This window comes from Elephas maximus, chromosome 15 (genome assembly GCF_024166365.1).
Source record: "Elephas maximus indicus isolate mEleMax1 chromosome 15, mEleMax1 primary haplotype, whole genome shotgun sequence".
In the NCBI taxonomy this organism is placed as follows: Eukaryota; Metazoa; Chordata; class Mammalia; order Proboscidea; family Elephantidae; genus Elephas; species Elephas maximus.
This window is the reverse complement of record NC_064833.1, coordinates 54930274-54952972: the sequence shown is the minus strand read 5'-3', so window position 1 is coordinate 54952972 and position 22699 is coordinate 54930274.

Here is a 22699-nt window from a genome sequence, read left to right as displayed (position 1 = left end):
CAATGATTATTTACTTAAATACATGCCCCACTCCTCTATTTTGATCACTTTCTACACACGTAATAACTGAGTTTCAATGATGCATCGTAGTCTAATTTTTTGAAGACATTTCAAACAGGAATCGCGCTCGTATACCAATAGAGCACATAACTCAATTGAAGTGATAGCGATATGGCCTGCGGTGATGGTAAAATGATATATCTTGATTTCAGAGATAGTAAAATGTATTTTAGCATTAATAAAACACGACAATTATTTTGTTAGTTTTATAGATTTAATTATGTCCCCCCAAATATGCGCTGTATATCCTAACCGTTATACCTGTGGTTATAATGGCGTTTGCGAATGGTTTTTCTTTGTTCTGTTAATGAGGCAGTATTAGTGTAGGGTGTGTTTTAAATCAATCTCTTTTGAGATACAAAAGAGCAAATTAAGCAAACAAAGCAAGCAAGTACAAATGGAAGGGAAAGCACATGCCACATGATTGCCAAAGAACCTAGAAATAGAAGCTGAAAAGAGACAAGGACCTTCCATAGCGGACAGAGAGAGAGAGAACCTCTCTCTAGAGCAGATGCCCTGAATTTGAACTTCTGTTGTTAGGTGCCGCAAGTTGATTCCAACTCATAGCCACTATGTACAACAGAATGAAACACTGCCTTGTCCTGTGCCATCCTCACGACCATTGCTATGTTTAAGCCCATTGTTGCAGCCACTGTGTCAATCCATCAGACTTCCTGCCTCCTAAATTGTGAAAAAATAAATTTATATTTGTTAAAGCCACCCACTTATAGTATTTCTGTTATAACAGCACTAAATAAGACAGACACCAGTCTCTTTCCTACTCCCTCTACACTCTTTTTGTCCCGAAAGAAGGGAGATGGCAATGGGGTTGAGGTTACTGATCACATTTAGCCCTGTTTTTTTTTTTTAGGGAATGAGGGCTCCCTGACTCTGCAGAGATAGGAGTACTGAACAGAGCTAAGGAGAAGACTGCAGGATGGCTGACCAAGTCTGGTCTTCAGAGCCAGTGGCCCTGTTTTGTAAAAACATTTATTTCTCTTAGTATTTACCTTCAATAACACAGCAATAACACCTTTCCTTATGTTGTAGGTCTCACTTCTCCAGAATCTACGTGGCTCTTTGGTGGGCCTCTTACCTTTGATAGTTACGCTGCCACTGATTCAATCAGGTACAGTCAGTCACTAGTACTATAGAGTGGCCCATGGTCTCAGGCCAGAGTAAAAAGCTGGTTAAATTAATTTGGCTGGAGTGAAATAAGGGTATACATTAAGCCTAGGCCAGCATTGCTGGATTCCTCACCCAATAATTTTTTCATGGTTAGTTCTCAAATAGTTTGGGGCTATCGTAGAGTCAAAGCATTAAAAAGTTGGAATATTGAGCATAGAATAATCCAGATTCATCCACATGAAAGCTTCCAGATCTGAAATGCCTCTAAGTTTAATTTTTATACAGTCTTTTTTTTTTTTTTCCATTCCAGGTAACCAATGCCTTGCTTGCTGAAATTCTGTAATATTTCTAGGCAAAGTTGACCTTTAGGTCATATATTGATGAGAAATGTATCCTTCTGAACTTTAGCATGTCTTTCAAAATCTTTAGTATATTTATGCTGAAAGGCAGCCCATGTAATCCTTACTAGGTTTAATTTTTTCTAAATTGAATGTATAATCTTTGGTATTTATTTTCCTCTTCCAATTAGTTTTGCATTTTGAATAAGCAATAACTGGGGAAAAGCACATCAATTTTGTGGACAAGGTCCTATAAGCCTCAGGGCTCTTAAACATCAAAGCAAGAGAAAGAATGTATTTTTCTTTCAGCCAAGAGTAAAAATAAGAGAATGGTTGCTTGCATCTACCATTAGTAACCTGTAGCTCCTTGAGAAGCTGAAATGTGCCACGATATCAAAGAGATGTATTCCTTAAAGTCCTCCTGTTGCCTGCACTTCTCCAATCTTTCTGTATTCTGCATTGATGCTGAGACTCTTGTTATTTTATCATGAATATTTAAAGTTTGTCACTATAAAAATCACATCAGCTAGTTCCGAGTGGAACTTGAATATTAAATGCTTTTGAATGCAGAATTGGAACAGCTGGAAAAAAAAAAACAAAAAACAAAAAACAACAACAGAAAAAAAAAAACACTTTAATCAGATGGTCATTATATTTAAAATTCAAAAATTGAAAAATAGTGTAGATTTGTTGTAATTATATTCCTTAAGGAGTTAAGCAGCTTTATTGCAGCTCTAATCATTATCCTTTGGAAACAGTTGGATGGAACATTATCTGCTTATCACTGGATTGCTGTTTGGTTACTGTTTGCTAACTTTAATGCGTAATGCTATGTACACTACTGTGTTCACCCAGGTGTCCTGGAAAGGTGTCTATGAAGTATGTCTGTTGTAAAATTGCAAGGTTATAGGGCACGAGGCCTTACTGAGATTTTGGTGTGAGGTCAAGAATATACTTGTACTTCTGTTTCACTGCTGTGCTTTGCAAGTAAACTAGGGCTTCTTGTTTTGTTTTTAAGGTTATTTGACAGCTGTTACTGATTTCTACTTTTATGAGTTTATGGTCAGAAAAGATGCTTTGTAATATTTCGATGTTTTGGATTCCATTAAGGCTTTATTTGTGACCTAATATGTGGTCTATTCTGGAGAATGTTCCATGTGCATTGGAAAAGAAAATGTAATTGTCTGCTGTTGGGTGAAGTGTTCTGTATGTCTATGAGATCAGATTGGTTGGTTGTGGCTTCTAGATCTTCCACGTCTTTATTGAGCTTTCTGGATGTTCTGTCCTTCACTGAAAGTGGCGTGTTGAAGTCTCCTATTATTATCATGGAGCTGTTTATTTCTCTATTCAATGCTGTCGGAGTTTGTTCAATGTATTTTGGAGCCCTGACGTTACGTGTGTAATTACTTATTATGGTTATGTTCTCCTGGTGTATTGACCCTTTAATCATTATATAGTGTCCTTCCTTATCCTTTGCGGTGGATTTTGTTTTAAAGTCTATTTTATCAGAGATTAACATTGCCACTCCTGCTCTTTTTTGATTGTTGTTTGCTCGACATATTTTTTCCATTCTTTGAGTTTTAGTTTGTTTGTGTCTTTGAGTCTAAGGCAGGTGTCTTGTAGGTAGTATATAAATGGATTGTGTTTTTTATCCATTCTGCCACTCTCTGTCTCTTTATTGGTGCATTTGGTCCATTTACGTTAAGCATAATCATTGGTAGATATCAGTTTAGTGCTGTTATCTTGATGTATTTTTTTGTGTGTTGTTGAGAGTTTCTTTGTTCCACTTTATTTTCTGTACTGAGTCATTTTTCTTTATGTATTTTCTTTTCATTTTTTTATTGTTGTTGATCTTGTATTTGCTGAGTCTTTATGTTTTTTATTTTGATGTGTAGGATTGTTTGTTTCCTTTGTGGCTACTTTAATATTTACCTCTATTTTTCTAAGTTTAAACCAATCTTTTATTTCTTGATATTGTCTTGACTTCCTCTCCATATTGAAGTTCTACGGCTACATTATTTAGTCCCTCTTTTTTTGTTTTAATGTTGTCATCTATTACATATTGACTTCTCTTATTCCTTATTTTCAGTGTTTCAGCTTTGATTTATTTTTGTGACTTCCCTATCTAGGTTGATGTCTGGTTGTTCTGTCCTGTATTCTAGCCTTGGGTTGATTTTCTAACTGGAGGATTCCCTTTAGTAATTAGTAATACAAAAAGGCTTCAGATATATACCCTGGTGTACTGTGCTAATGAGGACCTACGCTGTTGAAATGGGTCCAGACAGTCTATGCAGGGATGAAGGGCATTCAAAGCCTGTGAACTCCTTATGCCTGTGGCTAGGCAAAAGGGCTGTGTCTGCCCTGAGTTCCCTCCCGGTTTAGAGGAGTCGGCAAATTATTTTTTCCTGTTTGTTAATTTGTTACCTCTCCAAAGCTGGAAGAATGGCTCAGGGTGCGTGATGGGTTCCACTTCTGGTTCAGGAGGCTCGGCAATTGCTGCAGCCAGACCGGGACCAGAGCAGAGTGGGGAGGGGGTAGGTAAATAGGAGAGAAGTACTTACCAGACTGAGAAAGGGTTTTTCTGATCCTGCATGGTAGGTTTAGGTGCTTGCACTTAACTTTTGCAAATTCAGCACTGTTTTCCCCTGGTTCCATAGGATTGTGCAGACTCTCCATTGCTCTCCTAGTGTGGAATATGCATCTAGAGTGCTATTGCTTGCCTCAGCCCGTGTTCATTGGCCGATTCAGCCTGCACAGTACTGGCCAGGTCAGGTCTGACAAATCCTTGCTGTTTCTGAACTGTCTCTCCCTCCCCCTGCTGCTCAGTCTGACTCCTAAACTGTGTCTTTGATGTTTTGGACTCCTAGATTGTCATATATAATTGATTGACTTGTTTTTTGGGTCCGTTGTAAGAGGGACCATAGGAAGCGTCTGACTACTCCCCCATCTTGGCCATGACTCTGATATCTATCTATTGATAAATAGACATAATATTTGGAATCACACTGCAGGTGCTTTACTGCTTTTTTAATTTAATATTAACACATCATGAACTTTGCTTCATAACAGTAAATATTATACTACAACCTTACTTCTCAAGCTGTATTCATCATATGGGAGTCCTTGGGTGGTATAAATGGTTTAGCACTTGACTACTGGCCAAAAAGTTTGTGGTTCAAACACACCCAGAGGCACCTCATAGACAGGCCTGGTGATCTCTTTCAGAAAGGTCACAGCCTTGAAAAACCTTTGGAGCAGCTCTACTCTGTTCATATATGGCTGCCACGAGTGGTAATCGACTCAACGGCAACTCACAACATTCATCGTATGGATTTAACATCATTAATTTAACAAATTCCTTAATGTTGGACAATATAGCATGAAATGGAAACTTACTAAAACAGGCCTTGGCAATCTTGAACTTTTATTATTATGCCATGCTTACACAGACAAGTGGATTAACACATGTGGACAAATGGGATCCGAGGTTATTTGTATGTAGTTTATTTGCAAGTTATGCTAGAAAAATAAACTGTACTCAACTTCTAGGTTAAAGAAGACTGATCCAGAAAAAAAAAAAAAAACCCAATGCCATCAGCATTCATATAAAATGAGTATAGTTTTCTATACTCACTTATACAGACTGAAGAAAGAAACTCAGAGCTTCACCATGGACTTGAAATCCTCATCTGTGCTTAGATACTACTCTGAAATATCCTTGCTGTCTGTTGCCCAGTCTTCTGGGAATCTGGAGCTAATGCTATTTATTAACTATCTTTACAAAGAATTTCAGACTTAAAAAAATTATGATAAGGCTGAGGAATAAAAACAAAATTTAAATATTTTAAAAGTTATCCAACCTCAAAACTATATAACCATATTTAATTATTGGCATATGTCTAGTTCATACTGTAACAGTTATGATGTAGCATTTACTAGATGGCAAAATGGTTTTCTTTTCCCCAGTAGAAAAATGACTTCTCATATTTACTGACAGATAGGATTTTCCTCCAAATAACAATCTCTTCTTTTATTAAATATCATGTCCTTGTTATTTCAAAAACACATTTTTAAGTGATTGGATTTAAATATACTATATTTCCCCACCTAAAGATTTAGGGATGCTTCTGGCAAGTTATTCATAATTTCATTTTATTTTTTATGTACATATATGTATATATTTTAACATATAGGCTTTCTCATTCAGCATCTTATATAAGAATGCAACTTTTAGGATGCTATCGCTTCCTTCAACTCAATTTAAAAAACCCTTATCTATTTGAAAAAACCAAACAAAACCCAGTGCCATTGAGTTGATTCTGACTCATAGTGACCCTATAGGACAGAGAAGAACTGCCCCATGGAATTTCCAAAGAGCGCCTGGGGGATTTCAACTGCCGACCCTTGGGTTAGCAGCCGTAGCAGTTAACCACTATGCTGCCAGAGTTTCCCCTCAGCTATTTAGCCCCTGCTAACATACAACCTGGAAACCCTGGTGGCGTAGTGGGTAAGTGCTACGGCTGCTAACCAAGAGTTCGGCAATACAAATCCTCCAGGCACTCCTTGGTAACTCTATGGGGGCAGTTCTACCCTGTCCTATAGGGTCACTATGAGGCGGAATCGACTCGAGGGCAGTGGGTTTGGTTTTTTGTTTTTTTAGCATACGTATTTGGAAACGCTGATGGTGTAGTGGTTAAGAGCTACAGCTGCTAACCAAAAGGTTGGCAGTTCCAATCCACCAGGCACTCCTTAGAAACCCTATGGGCCAGTTCTATTCTGTCCTATAGGGTCGCTATGAGTCAGAATCGACGGCACATAACAATGCCTGCCCCCCCTAAAAAAACCAAACCCGTTGCCATCAATTCTCTTCACCTTGTTGCTCTAACTAATATAATTATAAACAGGATATAATCATTTTTCTACAGAGCTTTGTAATTATGCATGAGTGATACACCCACATAGTTATAATATACACTAACAAAAAACAGCTAATGATAAGAAAAACATTATGAGAAAATATATGGGAATATTGGGGGGGAGATAAGATAAATTTAGTTTTGACTAGGAAAGGTTTCTTGGAGAAGTTGAGATTTGAGCTATATCTTAAAGGAAGGGCAGAATCCAAGCAGTAGGTAAGAAGAGGAGTATCAGGAGGAGAGATTTTATAGCATGGGATTAAGAATGAGGATGTTGAATTCAGATAGACAAGGTCCAAATTTGTGCTTTTTCTCTTCTGACCATTGTCCAAGTCCATAAACTCTTTAAATCTCAATTTCCTCACCTAAATAATGAGAAATACTTCTGATCTTATCTAAGTCATAGATTTGTGAGGAAGATTAAGTGGGATAACGTTTGTGCTGACATAGAGTAAACATTGAATAAATGTCAACAACGCCTACTGCTGGAATTCAAGCTCCAACAACTAGGGTACAGGGTTTGACACATAATAGGGGCTCAATAAATATTTCCTAAATAAATGAATTATGCTGGAATGAAAGATCAACTTGGGCAAAGATATAGTGGTGGATAGGTAGGGCCAGCTAGTGTAATGGTGACATGATTGTCGCATCAGGAGAGCAGTGATGGTGTTATTAGATGAATTTGTGTTATGACTGGGTGGCATTGAGTGAGGTAACAAGGGCATAAACTAGGGCACTGTCAATGGAATTAGAAAGAGGAGACGAATTTGAGACAATAGAACACTATGTAGTACAATATTATGATTGTTTTAATGTAGTATGAGGGAGAGGATGATGAGAATGACTCTGATATTCATAGGAGACATTTCATGAGAGGTGGAGTTAATACGATCTGTTTAGCTATCACGAATTTAATACTCTCATGGAGCAGTCTATTTACCACAGAATGATGGCACAAGTGCTGAATTTGAAGCCAGAAAATTTATGCTTATTACTTGGCTCTTTCATTTAACATGTTTGTTACTTTAAGGAAGTTACCATACCTCTTTAAGCCTCAGTTTCTTATTTTCTAAAATAGGGATGATAATCATTGTTTTGTAAACAGTGAAATGCTTTACAAAAATTAATTACTTTTGCTTGATATTGGTGCAAAGGTTTTGAACCAAGATAAAAAGACTAGAGGCAGATACAGTAATATGTGGAGATGATTGATTTGGTGATGGGAGTTATTAGAAGAAAAAGGGATGAAAGATCTACGTAATTATACCTGTATTTAGATGAAGAAACGGATCCAAAGACTAAATGGAAAGACCTGACAATTAGGAGGATGTAAGCTCCACCAGGGCAGAGCCTTTGTCTGTTTTCTTTGCCGTTGCACACTTAATACCTAGAACAGTGCCAGGTATATACCCAGAACCCATGCCGTCCAGTCGATTCCGACTCATAGCGACCCTATAGGACAGAGTAGAACTGTCTCATAGAGTTTCCAAGGAGCGCCTGGCGGATTCGAGCTGCCCACTCTTTGGTTAGCAGCCATAGTACTTAACCAATAGGCCACCAGGGTTTCCCCCAGGTATACAAATACAGTAGGCTCTAAATAAATACTCGGAAACTGTGGTGGGGTAGTGGTTAAGTGCTACGGCTGCTAACCAAAAGTAGGGCAGTTCGAATCCACCAGGCGCTCCTTGGAAACTCTATGGGGCAGTTCTACTCTGTCCTATAGGGTTGCTATGAGTCAGAATTGACTGGAGGGCTATGGGTTTGGTTTTTAAGTAAATACTCATTGTAAGGATAAATAAAACATGACCAGGGGAGTGTAGTTTTGGGGTAACCAAGAAAGTATCTGGTTTGAATACTAAAAAGAAGCTGAATATCATAACTGATAGAAATGGAGATAAGTAGAACATTGGTGACTTTTGAAAAATTAATTTTATTTATCTAAGGTATAGGAGAGTACAGGAAGAGATGAGGCAGAATAAATATGTACTGAAAAGTCCTTGGGTGACACGAATGGTTTGCACTCAGCTGGAATCTGAAAGGTTGGCAGTCCAAACCCACCCAGCAGCAGTGTGGAAGGAAAGGCCTGGCAATCTGCTTCTGTAAAGATTACAGCCAAGAAAATCCTATGGAGCAGTTATACTCTGTAACACATGAGGTCAACATGAGTCAGAATTGACTTGACTGCATACGACAATAACAGCAACAATAATTAGTGTACGGGGTTTTTAGGAAAAGGAAGGTAAGAACTAAGACTGTTAAAAAAAAAAAAAAAAAAGACTGTTAGCATACTGTAAACAGTGTTGGCCCTATACTTTTCACATGCTGTACACCCTCCCTGGGTGATTATCATCCATTTCCATGCATTTAGCAGACATCTGAAGTCCCTGGGTGGTAGAAACAGTTAAGAGTTCTTCTGCTAACCAAATGGTTAGAGGTTTAAGTCCACCCAGAGGTGCCTTGGAAGAAAGGCCTGGCTATCTCCTTCTGAAAAATTAGTCATTGAAAACCTGGTGGAATACAGTTCTACTGTGATATACATAGGATCACCATGAGTTGAAGTAAACTTGATGACAACTGGTTGGTTGGATGGAATGGACATCTATTGGAACGTGACTTCCAAATCTCAATCTTTAGCTTAAACCTCTCTGGTAAGTTTTAGACCTCAGTCTTTAGCCTAAATCTCTCTTGTAAGTTTTAGACCTATATACCAAAATGACCTATTATATATTTCCTCTTAGAATTTATAAAGAAAACCCAGACTTAAATGTAAAAACCTGAAATAGTTTTCTTTCCCCAAATCACTTTTCCTTATGTATTTTCTATCCCAGTGACTGGTACCCTCATCCATCTACTGCTCAAGTCAGAAAGGTAGCTTTCCCACCACACTCAAACATTCAGCCATTCAGTTTGGTTGTGAGGAGTGCAATCCCACTCAGAGTAATGCTAATAAATTATGGATCTTATTGTAAGGACATAGAAAGTCTTCTTTAGAATACAGAAAAATGAACAAGAATTCAAATGGTTTCTTAGAAATAAGATGTTGAAAAGAGACTAGCTGCTGATCTAGACGAGATGTTATAAATTTTCCTGTATGACAACATGTATTCTGCTTATCTTTTACACTGTTGCTTCCCCAGTGCATAGCACAGAACCTATAGTAAGAGTTCAGTGAATCTGACTGGGACTCAGAAGATGCTTGGTGATCATGAAATGGGAGCAAAAGAAAGTAGATAGATCAATGAAACATGTTACCTAGTCTACAGGAACTTCTGAAAACAATCCCTGAACAGTGAGTGGCCCTGTTGACCAAAATCTTAACATCTAGAAGACAGAGTCAGTATTCCTCTTCACCTCTAGCTTGCTTCTTTCACCTTTTGTCCATTAACATGAATGGGCGAGGCTGATAATTTCTCTACATTCCAATTCTCTAATTCGTGTTCCTCCTTACCTTACATTAATGATTTTTGGTTGTTCGTGATGAAGCCTGGGAGATATCTTGCATACTATGAGTCCCAGACTGGCACATTCTCTGTCCAGAAGCAAGCACCACCTGAACACACAGCTGAAACAATAGAGGTATACCTCAGAGATATTTCAGATTTGCTTCCAGACCACTGCAATAAAGCAAATATTGAATAAAGCGAGTCACACTAATTTTTTGGTTTTCCAACTTACACTATACTGTAGTCTATTAAGTGTACAATAGCATTATATTTAAAAAAAATGTATGTACCTTAATTAAAAATGTTTTGATGCTAAAAAATGCTAATCATCATTTGAGCATTCAGTGAGTTGTAATCTTTCTGTTGGTGGGGGGTTTTCCTTTGATGTTGATGGCTGCTGACTGATCAGGGTGGTGGTTGTGGTAATTTCTTAAAATAAGTCAATGAAGTTTGCTGCATCGATTGACTCTTCCTTTCACGAAAGATTCATCTGAAGCGTGCAATGCTATTTGACAGCATTTTACCCACAGTAGAGATTCGTTCACAATTGGAGTCAATCCTCCAAAACCCTATGGCTGCTTTATCAACTAGGTTTATGTAATATTCTAAATCCTTTGTTGTCATTTCAACAATGTTCACGGTAGATTCCATCTGAAGAAACCACTTTCTTTGCTCATCCATAGAAGCAACTCATCCGTTAAGGTATTATCATGAGATTTAGGCAATTCAGTCACATCTTTAGGTGTCAATTCTAATTCTAGTTATCTTGCTCTTTCCACCACATCTGTGGTTACTTCCTACGCAATAGTCTTGAACCCCTCAAAGTCATCCATGAAGGTTGGAATCAACTTCTTTCAAACTCCTGTTAATGTTAATGTTTTGACCTCTTCCCATAAATTACGAGTGTACTTAATGGAATCTAGAATAGTGAATCCTTTCCAGGACGTTTTCCAATTTACTTTGCTCAGATCCATCAGAGGAATCACTATCCATGACAACTATAGCCTTACGGAATGCATTTCTTAAATAATAAGACTTGAATGTGGAAATTACTGCTTGATCCGTGGGCTACAGAATGGACGTTGTGATAGAAGGCATGAAGACAACACTAATCTCCTTGTACATCTCCCGCAGAGCTTTTGGGTAACCAGGTGCATTGTCCATGAGCAGTAAATATTTTGAAAGCAATTTTTTTTTCTAAGCAGCAAGCCTGAACAGTGGGTTTAAAATATTCAGTAAACCATGTGGTAAACAGGTGTGCTATCATCCAGGCTTTATTGTTTCATTTATAGAGCACAAGCAGAGTAGATTTAGCAGAATTCTTAAGGGACCTAGGATTTTGGGGATGGTAAATGATTATTTGGTTTCAACTTAAATTCACCAACTGCATTAGCCTTTAACAAAAGAGTCGGCCTGTCCTTTGAAGCTTTGAAACCTGGCATTGACTTCTCCTCTCTAGCTATGAAAGTTCTAGATGGCATCTTCTTCCAATATAAGGCTGTTTTGTCTACATAGAAAATGTGCTGCTTATCAGCTTTTCTTAGCTAGATTCTCTGGGTAACTAGCTGCAGCTTCTACATCAGCTCTTGCTGCTTCAACTTGCACTTTTATGTTATGGAGACACTTCTTTCATTAAATGTCGTGAACCAACTTCTGCTAGCTTAAAACTTTGCCTCTGCAGTTTCCTCGCCTCTCTCAGCCTTCACAGAATTGAAGATCGTTAAAGCCTTGCTCTGGATTAGGCTTTGGCTTAAGGGAATGTTGTGGGTGGTTTGATCTGCTATCCAGACCACTAAACCTTTCTCCATATTGGCAGTAAGTCTGTTTCAATTTGTTATCATTCTTGTGTTCACTGGAGTAGCACTTTTAATTTCCTTCGAGAATATCTCCTTTGCATTCACAGCTTGACTGTTTGGCACAAAAGACTTAGCTTTTGGCCTGTCTCAGGTTTCGACATGCCTTCTTCACTAAGCTTAATCATTTCTAGCTTTTGGTTTAAAGTGAGAGATATGCGATTCTTCTTTTCACTTGAACACTCACAGGACACTGTAGGGTTATTAATTGGCCTAATTTCAATATTATCATATCTCAGGGAATAGGAAGGCCTGAAGAGAGGGAGAGAGACAGGAGATTGGCCAGTTGGTGGAGCAGTGAGAACACATACAACATTTATCTACTAAGTTAATATAACCGTGGTTTGTGGTGCCCAAAAATAATTACAATAGAATCATCAAAGGTCGCTGATCACAGATCACCATAACAGATATAATAATAATGAGACAGTTTGAAATATTGTGAGAATTACCAAAATGTAACACAGAGACACAAAGTGAGCACATGGTGTTGGAAAAATGGTGCCGATAGACTTACTCCACACAGGATTGCCACAAACCTTCAATTTGAAAAAAGGCACTACTTGAGAAGCTCAATAAAGTAAAGTGCAATAAGATGAGGTATGTCTATACTAGGGAGGGGAATGATTTATAGTTTTAAAAATTTATCAGAAAATGAGAAAGATTTAAAAAAACAGCTAAGCATTCAATTAATGAAGTTGGAAATTGAATATTAAAGCAAACTCAAATAAGCTGGAAGGAAAGAAGTAACAAAGGGTAGAGACCCATGAAATAGAGAACAAAAATAATACCAGCAAAAACAATAGAGAAGATTAACTAAAACTAAAATGGGCCTGTGAAATGACTGAGGTATGGAGACCTCTGGCAAGACTGATAAAGAAAAATAGTAGCATGCAAATAGGCAAAATGTAGAATTAAAAAGGGAAAATAATAACAGATTTAAAAAAGAATAATAAGAAAGTTATATTTAAATCAATTTAAAATCCAATATGAAATATATACATTATTGAAAAAATGACAGGCCACAAAATTAGAAGAAATGGAAAGTTAAAGGGATCAATAAGCATATAAATAAATTGAAATGGTAATCAAAGATTCCCTTTTTCAAAACCCCTGTGCCAAAATTCTACCAAACTGTCAAGAAACTATTAGTTCTAAACTCATAAAAATGTGTTCAGAAAATTTAAAAAAAAAAGAAAAATCTTCCAAGCCTATTTTAGATAGCTTTTTTTTTTTTTTTTTTTTTTAAATAGCTAGCTTAGCTTAAACTTGATACTAAAACTGGGTTAAGACAGCAAAAAAAAAAAAAAAAAGAAAGCCCACTTTACTTACAAATGCAGATGTGAAACGCCTTAATAAAACATTAGCCAACTGAATTCAAAAGTATATTAAAAATAATAATGAAAAATTAGAGTTTATCGAGGAATACAAGAATGTTACAACATTAAAAAAAGTCTAAAAATTTAACTTGCCTATTAACTGACTAATGGTAAGAAGGCAAAGACGTCATTTTGAGGACTAAGGTGTGCCTGAGCCAAGCCATGATATTTTTCAATTGCCTCATATTCATGTGAAAGCTTAGCAATGAATAAGGAAGACAGAAGAATCGATGTCTTTGAATTATGGTGTTAGAGAAGAATACTGAATATACCATGAACTGCCAGAAGAACAAACAAATCTGTCTTGGAAGAAGTACAGCCAGAATTCTCCTTGGAAACAAGGATGATGAGACTTTGTCTCATTCATTTTACAGTCCCCAGGAGGGACTAGTCCCTGGAGAAAGACATCATGCTTGATAAGGGAGAGGGTCAGGGAAAAAGACGAAGACCCTTGACGAGATGGATTGACACAGTGACTGCAACAATGAGCTCAAACATAACAACAATTGCAGGACTGGGCAGTGTTCGTCCTGTTCTACATAGAGTCGTTATGAGTTGGAAATGACCTGACAGCCCTAACAACAAGAAATCACGGTTATCTTTAAAAATTTTTTTTTTTATTATTTTTATTTTTGTTGTTATTGTTGTTGAGAATATACACAGCAGAACATACACCAATTCAACAATATCCTCATGTTCAGTTCAGTGTCACTAGTTACATTCTTTGAGTTGTACAACCATTCTCATCCTTCTTTTCCAAGTTGTTCCTCCCCCATTAACATAAACTCACTGCCTGCCAAGTTTCCTATCTAAACTTTTGAGTTGCTGTTGTCAATTTGATCCTAGATAGATCTTAAAAGAATGCAATGCTCAAGGAAGACCTACTTTACTAGTTAAGCTAAACTACTGTTTGGTTTTAAGAAGGGTGTGATTTTCTTAATAATTGCAGAAAAGCACAGTTGAGAAATCCTGTCTATTATAATACCCTTAGGACACAAGACACAGAAGGGAAATTTCTTAATCTGGGGGGAGTTATATACCAGATTCTTATAGAAAGTCTGTAGTCCCTGGGTGATGAGAAGAGTTAATGAGCTTACTGATAACTGAAAGGTTAGAGATTTGGGTCCACCCAGGGACACCTTGGAAGAAAGGCATCTTGGAAGAAGAGCCACTGAAAACCCTATGGAGCACAGTTCTAGTCTGACACACATGGGGTCGCCATGAGTCAGAGTAAACTCCATAGCAAATGTTTTTTTTATAGCAAGCATACTTAATTGAAAAAATAGATGTATTCTTTTTAAGACCAGGAACAAGACAAGGATTTCCACTATCACTGTCACTGTTTTACACAATTCTGGAAGTTCTGACAAATGTCTTAAGTAAGCAGAAAGAAAAAGAAATGAGGTGAAAATATTGGTAGGAAAGAGGTGCCTCTGCCATTATTTGTAGATATTATGATTATCTATGCAGAAAAATAATATGACATAATCAAGAAGTAAAATTAGAATAAATATGAAATTTTAGCAAGATAGCCAGACACCACAACAAATTTCAAAAATCATGAACATTTCTCCATACTGTAAACATTTAGAAAATATAATCACAAATAAAATACCGTTCATAATAGCAACAAAATCAGTAAAATTTATAGGAATAAACATTTCAAAGAATACACAAGATATCTATGAAAAAAATTTAAAAGCTCTGTTAAAGTAAGTAAAAAAAGATCTGAATAGAAAGAAAGACTTTCCTATTCTTGGATGGGTTGTCTTAATATTATAAAGATATAAATTCTCTTATTAATCTATAAGCTCGATACAATCCCAATCAAAATCTACCAATTTTTTTGAGGCACTTGATAACATTTTTCCAAAATTTGTAGAGAGATTTAGGAATAGGAACATCAACTTTGAAAGAAAAAAATAGAGGGGACATTGCATGTTTTAAAAGGACATATGCAAATAAAAAAATAAGCACCAGACATTAGAGTGGGAGGTGAGGGTAATGACAGAACTGAAATTCAAATTTAGAGCTTCTTGACTTCAAACAGTCATCTCTCCAGTATTTGCTATTTGTTTCCCAGCCCAAACAGAAGCTCTGTGAGGGCAGAGACATTGTCTTCAAAACATTTTCATTATCAAGGTCTACAACAGTGTCTGGCTTATGGAAGTTGCTCAATAAACATTTGTTAAATGAAATGATACAAGGAAAGACATGAAAAGTATACTAATATGGATGATAATTGAAAGCTGAAACAGTGAACAAGGAAGACCAGAAAGAATTGATGCATTTGAATTATGGTATTGGTGAAGAATATTGAATATACCGTGGACTGCCAGAAGAACAAACAAATTATTATTGGAAGAAGTACAGCCAGAAATCTCCTTAGAAGTGAGGATGGTGACACTTCGTCTTATGTACTTTGGACATGTTGTCAAGAGGGACCAGTCCCTGAAGAAGGTCATCATCATTCTTGGTAAAGTAGAGGGTCAGTGAAAAAGAGTAAGACCCTCGCTGAGATGGATTGACACAGTGGTTGCAACAGTGGGCTCAAAAATAGCAATGATTGTGGGGATGGTGCAGAACCAGGCAGTATTTCATTCTGTTGTGCATAGGGTCTCTATGGGTCGGATCCAACCCAATAGCACCTAATAACCATAACAACAACAATAAATGATGATGGAAACATTGACCAAGTGCCTTCTATGAGTCAGGCACTGTTCTAAAAGCTCTAAGTATATTAATTCATTTCATTCTCTCAGCATTTGCAGGTGAAGAAATTGAGACATGGAGAGGCGAAGTAACTGTCAAACTCACACAACTAACGAGGATTAGAACTGGGTCTGAATCTGCATGGTGTGTCTCTGGATGCCAACACTTTATCTACAATGCTGCACTGCCTCTCTTTTATGCATTAATTACAAAAAAAAAGTCTTTGTCAGATTTGTGGAAAGTTTTCTTATATTGGGTCCATGGTGGATAAAATTATATACCATGATATTATATTGAAAAACAGAGCAAGCATCAAAAGAAGATGGAAGGAATACACAGAGTCAATGTACCAAAAATAATTGGTCAACATTCAACGATTTTAGGAGGTATCATAAGATCAAGAACAGACGGTATTGAAGGAAGAAGTCCAAGCTGACCTGAAGGCATTGGTGAAAAACAAGGCTCCAGGAATTGATGGAATACCAATTGAGATGTATCTGTAAACAGATGCAACGCTGGAAGTACTCACTTGTCTATGCCGAGAAATTTGGAAGACAATTACCTGGCCAACTGACTGGAAGAGATCCATTATTTATGTCCATTCCAAAGAAAGGTGATCCAACAGAATGTGGAAATTATCAAACAATGTCATTAATATCATGCACAAGTAAAATTTTGCTGGAGATCATTGAAAAGCGGTTGTGGCTCTACATTGACAGGGAACTGCCAGATATTCAAGCTGGATTTAGAAGAGGCCTGGAACGAGGGATATCATCACTGATGTCAGACGGATCTTGGCTGAAAGCAGAGAAACCAGAAAGCTGTTTATCTGCGTTTTATTGACTACACAAAGGCATTTGACTGTGTGGACCATAATAAATTATGGAGAACATTGGAAGAGCGGAAATTCCAGAACACTTAATTGTGCCCATGTGGAACCTGTACATAGACTAAGAGGCAGTCGCTCGAACAGAACAAGGGGATGCTGCCTGGTTTAAAATCCAGAAAGGTGTGCCTCAGGGTTGTATCCTTTCACCATACTTGTTCAATCTGTATGCTGAGCAAATGATCTGAGAAACTGGACTATATGAAGAAGAAATGCAGCATCAGGATTGGAGTAAGACTCATTAACAACCTGCAATATGCAGATGACACAACCTTGCTTTCTGAAAGTAAAGAGGACTTGAAGCACTTACTGATGAAGATCAATAACTACAGCCTTCAGTATGGATTACACCTCAACATAAAGAAAACAAAAGTCCTCACACCAGAGGAAAGATTGAAGTTGTCACAGATTTCATTTTACTTGGATCTACAATCAATGTCCATGGAAACAGCAGTCAAGAAATCAAACGAGGTATTGCATTGGGCGAATTGGCTGCAAAAGACCTCTTTAAAGTATCAAAAAGCAAAGCTGTTACTTTGAGGACTAAGGCACACCTGATGCAAGCCATGGTATTTTCAATTGCGTCATATGCATGCGAAAGATGGACAATGAATAAAGAAGATTGAAGAATTGATGCCTTTGAATTATAGTGTTGGTGAAGAATATTGAGAATATATTCAATATTCTTCTGAACAAACAAATCTGTCTTGGAGGAAGTACAACCAGGATGCTTCTTAGAAGGGGGAATGGTAAGAGTATCTCTTACGTACTTTGAACATGTTATCAGGAAGGACCAGTCCCAGGAGAAGGGCATCGTGCTTGGTAGAGGATCAACGAAAGAGAGAAAGAACCTCAGTGCAATGAATTGACATAGTGGCTGCAACATGGTTCTAGCATAGGAAGGATTGTGAGGATGGTGCAGGACTGGGCAACTCAACAGCACCCAACAACAACAACATAATGTCATATATTTTTATCCTATAATTACACATATTCCATAGCCTTCTATTCTTCAGTCTTTAATCAGAAATTGTAATTCGTATTTTTTTATGATTGCTGTAAAAACCAAACCAAACCCCTTGCCGTCGAGTCAATTTTAACCCACAGAGTCCCTACAGAACAGAGTAGAACTGCCCCCTGCTGTTTCCAAGGCTGTATTCTTCACTGAAGCAGACTGCCACATCTTTCTCCTGTGGAGCGGCTTGTGGATTCAAACCTCTGATCTTTCAGTTAGCAGCCGCGTTGCACCACTAGGGCTTCTTATGATTGTTGTAGGGTACTAGAAATTAATTTACACTATGGTGTTGTTTGTTGTTCTTAGTTGCTCTTGAGTTGATTCTGATTCATGGTGACCCCACGTGTGCAGAATAGAACTGTTCCTTAGAGTTTTCAAGGCTGTGACCTTTCAGAATCAGATTGCCAGGCCAGTCTTCTGAGGTTCGTTTCGGTGGGTTCCAACTGCTATTGGCTAGTAGTCCAACACTTACTGTTAGTGCCACTCAGGGACTAATTTACACTATGTTGTTGTTGGATGCCATTGAACCTATTCCTACCCATAGCCACCCTATGTGACAGAATAGAACTGATCCATAAGGCTTTTTTTTTTCTTAAATAAATGAATTTAAATTTGGCTTATTTTTTCCAAACATGGTTTATTTGATTGTTTCTAGGTTATTAGCTTTATCTTAAGAAATATAACACAATTCTAAAATAGATTTCTCAAAATAAATTTGTTTTTTAATTAAACAAAATTTTCTTTTTTTATTGTACTTTAGATGAAGGTTTATAGAACAAACTGTTTCTCATTAAACAGTTAGTACGCTTATTGTTTTATGACATTGGTTAATGACCCCATGACATGTCAACACCCTCCCTTCTCAACCTTGAGTTCCCTATTACCAGCTTCCCTGTCCCCTCCTGCCTTCTGGTCCTTGCCCCAGGGCTGGTGTGCCCCTTTAGTCTCATTTTGTTTTATGGGCCTGCCCACTCTTTGGCTGAAAGGTGAAGCTCAGGAGTGACTTCATTACTGAGCTGAAAGGGTGTCTGGGGGCCATATTCTCAGGGTTTCTCCAGACTCTGTCAGGCCAGCAAATCTGGTCTTTCTTTTTGAGTTAGAATTTTGTTCTACATTTTTCTCCAGCTCTGTCTGGGACCCTCTATTGTGATCCTTGTCAGAGCAGTCAGTGGTGGTAGCCAGGAACCACCTAGTTGCACTGGGCTCAGTCTGGGGGAGGCATTGGTAGATACAGTCCATTAGTCCTTTGGACTAATCTTTCCCTGTCTTTAGTCTTCTTTATTCTTCCTTGCTCCCGGAGGGGTGAGACCAGTGGAGTATCCTAGATGGCCGCTCACAGGCTTTTAAGACCCCAGTCACTACTCACCAAAGTAGAGTGTAGAACATCTTCTTTGTAAACTATGTTATGCCAGTTGAGCTCGATGTTTCCCAAGACCGTGGTCCCTGCAGTCCATAGGGCTTTCTCTACTGTAATTGTTATGGGAACAGATCACCAGGTCTTTCTCCTGAAGAGCCACTGGGTGGGTTTGAACAGCCAGTCTTCTAGTTAGCAGCTGAGCACTTAAACTTTGTGCCACAAGGGCTCCTTAACTTACATTGTAGTATGCCATTAACTTTTAAAATTTCACTACTGCTCTGAAAATAAACAAATTATTTAATATTATTGAAAGTTCTATTAGGAGTTTCTGGATCAAAGTATAAAACCAAAAAACAAACAAACAAAACTCCAAATCCATTGTCATCAAGTGGATTCTGACCCACAGCGACTCTATAGGGCAGAACAGTACTGCCCCATAGGGTTTCCAAGGAGCAGCTGGTGGATTGCAACTGCTGACTTCTTGGTTACCAACCAAGCTCTCAATCACTACACCACCAAAGATCAAACCATAGAAGGTGGAAAATTTACCGAGCATTTATTTGTCTGCTGAGAAATGGTTGTTAGAGCAGAGTAAATATTGTTTTCATTTGGACATATTTATTGGAAATGTGTTTTTAGCTTGGCTGATAAATAAGTGAGAGTGTTTCAATTTACAGAGACTGTGCCAGAATGGTCTGATAGAAACTCAGCACCATTGCCTTCTCTGATGCCTTCCTTTGAATTACAGGGGCTGTAATCTTGGTGGGGGAAACCCTGGTGGCGTGGTGGTTAAGTGCTACGCTGCTAACCAACGGGTCGGTAGATCCTATCCGCCAGGAGCTCCTTGGAAACTCTATGGGACAGTTCTACTCCGTCCTATAGGGTTGCTAGGGGTCGGAATTGACTCGGTGGCACTGGGTTTGGTGGTTTTATTCTTGGTGGGGACCTGGTGGCGAGGTGCTTCAGCGTTTGGCCCTGGTAACTCAGTGGTTAAGAGCGTTGCTGCTAAGCCAAAAGTGAAGCAGTTCGAATCCACCAGCTGCTCCTCAGAAATCCTATGGGGTGGTTCTACTCTGTCCTATAGGTCACTATGAGTCCGAATCGATTAGATGACAAGGAGTTTGTTTGCTTTTTTTTTTGTTATTCTTGGTATTAACATTTTCTCGAATCTGTGGCCAGCAGGGTTCTGAGGTAGATTTTTCCCGTGAGAGGCTTTTGTAGATTTGGAAGGCGGAAGAGCAGCAGAAGCAATCAGCACTCCTGCAGGCAGTTCCTGGGCTTCAGCAAACGGGCCCAGGTGAAGACCCGCCAGCAGCTTTCCCCATACTCCTGTGAGTCGCCCGCTTCCAGGCTGCAGGCAGCTGAACTCCGCGATAGTGGTGGTCTGTAATGTCTCTGCTTTCCCATTTCCTGAAAACCTGCGGAGGCTTTGCTGACCTTTGCTGCCCCAACTCTCTAACTGGTTTTATAAGTCTCTAACTCAGTTTTAAAATTTTATTTCTGGGTGAACTACCTAGACTGGCTTCTGTTTTTCGGACCTGAACCAAATTTTCTCAGAGAATATTTTAGTTGATTGTTGTTGTTGTTAGGTACCCTCCAGTCGGTTCTGATGCATAGTGAGCCTATGCACAGCAGAAAGAAACACTGCCCGGTCCTGCGCCATCCTTACAATCGTTGTTACGCTGGAGCTCATTGTTGCAGCCACTGTGTCAATCCACCTCGTTTAGGGGCTTCCTCTTTTCCGCTGACCCGGTACTTTGCCAAGCATGATGTCTTTCTCCAGGGACTGATCCCTCCTGACAACATGCCCAAAGTATGTGTATTTTAGTTGATAGATTGTTTATAATTTTTTCTGCAAGATATTTAATTTTTTAAAAGAGAATAAATAGAACCACTAGTAACAATATTGCTTTAGAAGTATTTCTTTGGAGTTGTTTAGTACACTGCTAGCTTCTAAAATACAGCTGAGGAAGATTTTCTTGGGAGATGTGTAGGCACATTTTTAACACAAAGAAGTAGAAGAACCTTTGAAATATTCTTCAGAATTATGTGGATACAAATAATCGCTCCTTCCAAAGAAGATACCTGTACCGTCTCCCGATTCTTCTGGCCATTCCCACTTTCTAGGATGTTCTAAATTATTAAACTAATGAAAACACTACAAAGACTCATCTTTATACAGGGCTTTCAGTTTACAATTCACGTCCCATACATTTATCTCTGGATCCCCACATATTTAAGCCCCCCTCCAGTATCTTTCCACATTTTGACCCGTTTTCCCTTATGGTAACACTCAAAGTGTTGCGTTTCACATTCTATGCCTCTTCCACCTCTAGATTTTAAACTTCTTGAGTAGGAAAAAAAGTCCTGTTCATCATTGTTTGCCTGATGTTTAGCCCAGGGCCAATCTCCTGGTAGGCAGTCAGAAAAGATACACTTAATGAATGGATGGATATAAATGGTGGAGGCTGAGTTGACTCTAGGCAACTTGGACTCCAAAATCCATGACCTTTTTATGATATCACTTTTTTTTCTCCTTCAGAATATATTTATGATGTCAAAACAGTTGGTGAAATAATTGAAAAAGCAAAAACAACCTGTGATATATTTCAAGGAAGCTACTTTACATCATGTTAACCAAAAATAAATAAATAAAGGGAGGGGGTGGGGAGGAGAGGAAAATCTGACATTATTTTTCTTTTAAACTTCTATTAATCCCAATCTACCTTTCCAGCCACATCTCTGTAGACTCTGCAGCACAAATATTCCATTCCATCTGATAGTTAATAACAAGTTGATGGTTAACAAAACAATTCATACTCTGTGCCTGGAAGACTTGACAAATGCTTGTTTTTAAATGTCATGTCTACCTGAGAAATTCAGGGAAGGAGAGAAATAGCAATGGCAGATGGGGTGGGTTTTTTTTTTGAGCCAAAGTTCTAAGCAAACTTTATCCTGATGAAGAGCTTTTCATTCCAGAAAATCACTGTGTGTAAAGAGCTATACCTGTGTTGAGATATACATGTATTAGACATCTCTTCTCAAGGATCTCACTACCTTGTGGGAGAGTCAGATATTCAACAATAAAAGATGAGAAGTACTAAACAGCAGACAAAGTAAATGATGAAACTTGATATTAAAGGACAATCTTCATACTGGGTTTTTGCTGGAAGAGGCATCCCTTGAGGCCAAGCTAACAGGCGGATTTGAGGAGTACAGGCAATTGCTATTCCTTCTCCCAATCGCCTACCTCCAAGTATAAAGCACAGCTTACCCTAGAGGATTATTGCCCTCACATGGTTTTAGTACTGTTCAAAGCATAGAAAAATTCATTGCTAATTCATCTGCCCAACTAATTCTTAAGGTAAAGCTAAATTAATGCAAATCGTTCTGTCCTTCCTGTTGCAGGTAAGAATGGATGCATATGAAATGTGCGTTGAAATGTTTAGGTTGCAGGGACATTGCCCAAGAACAGACATTGGAGTGAGTGGGAAATGTGGTTAAAGGTGGACTTGGATTCTGGAATGGGGTCCCTTCATGAATGCAAGGAACTTCATATTTGTATTTTGCACAGAATCAAATTCATGCAGGTGTGTATGATAATATTGT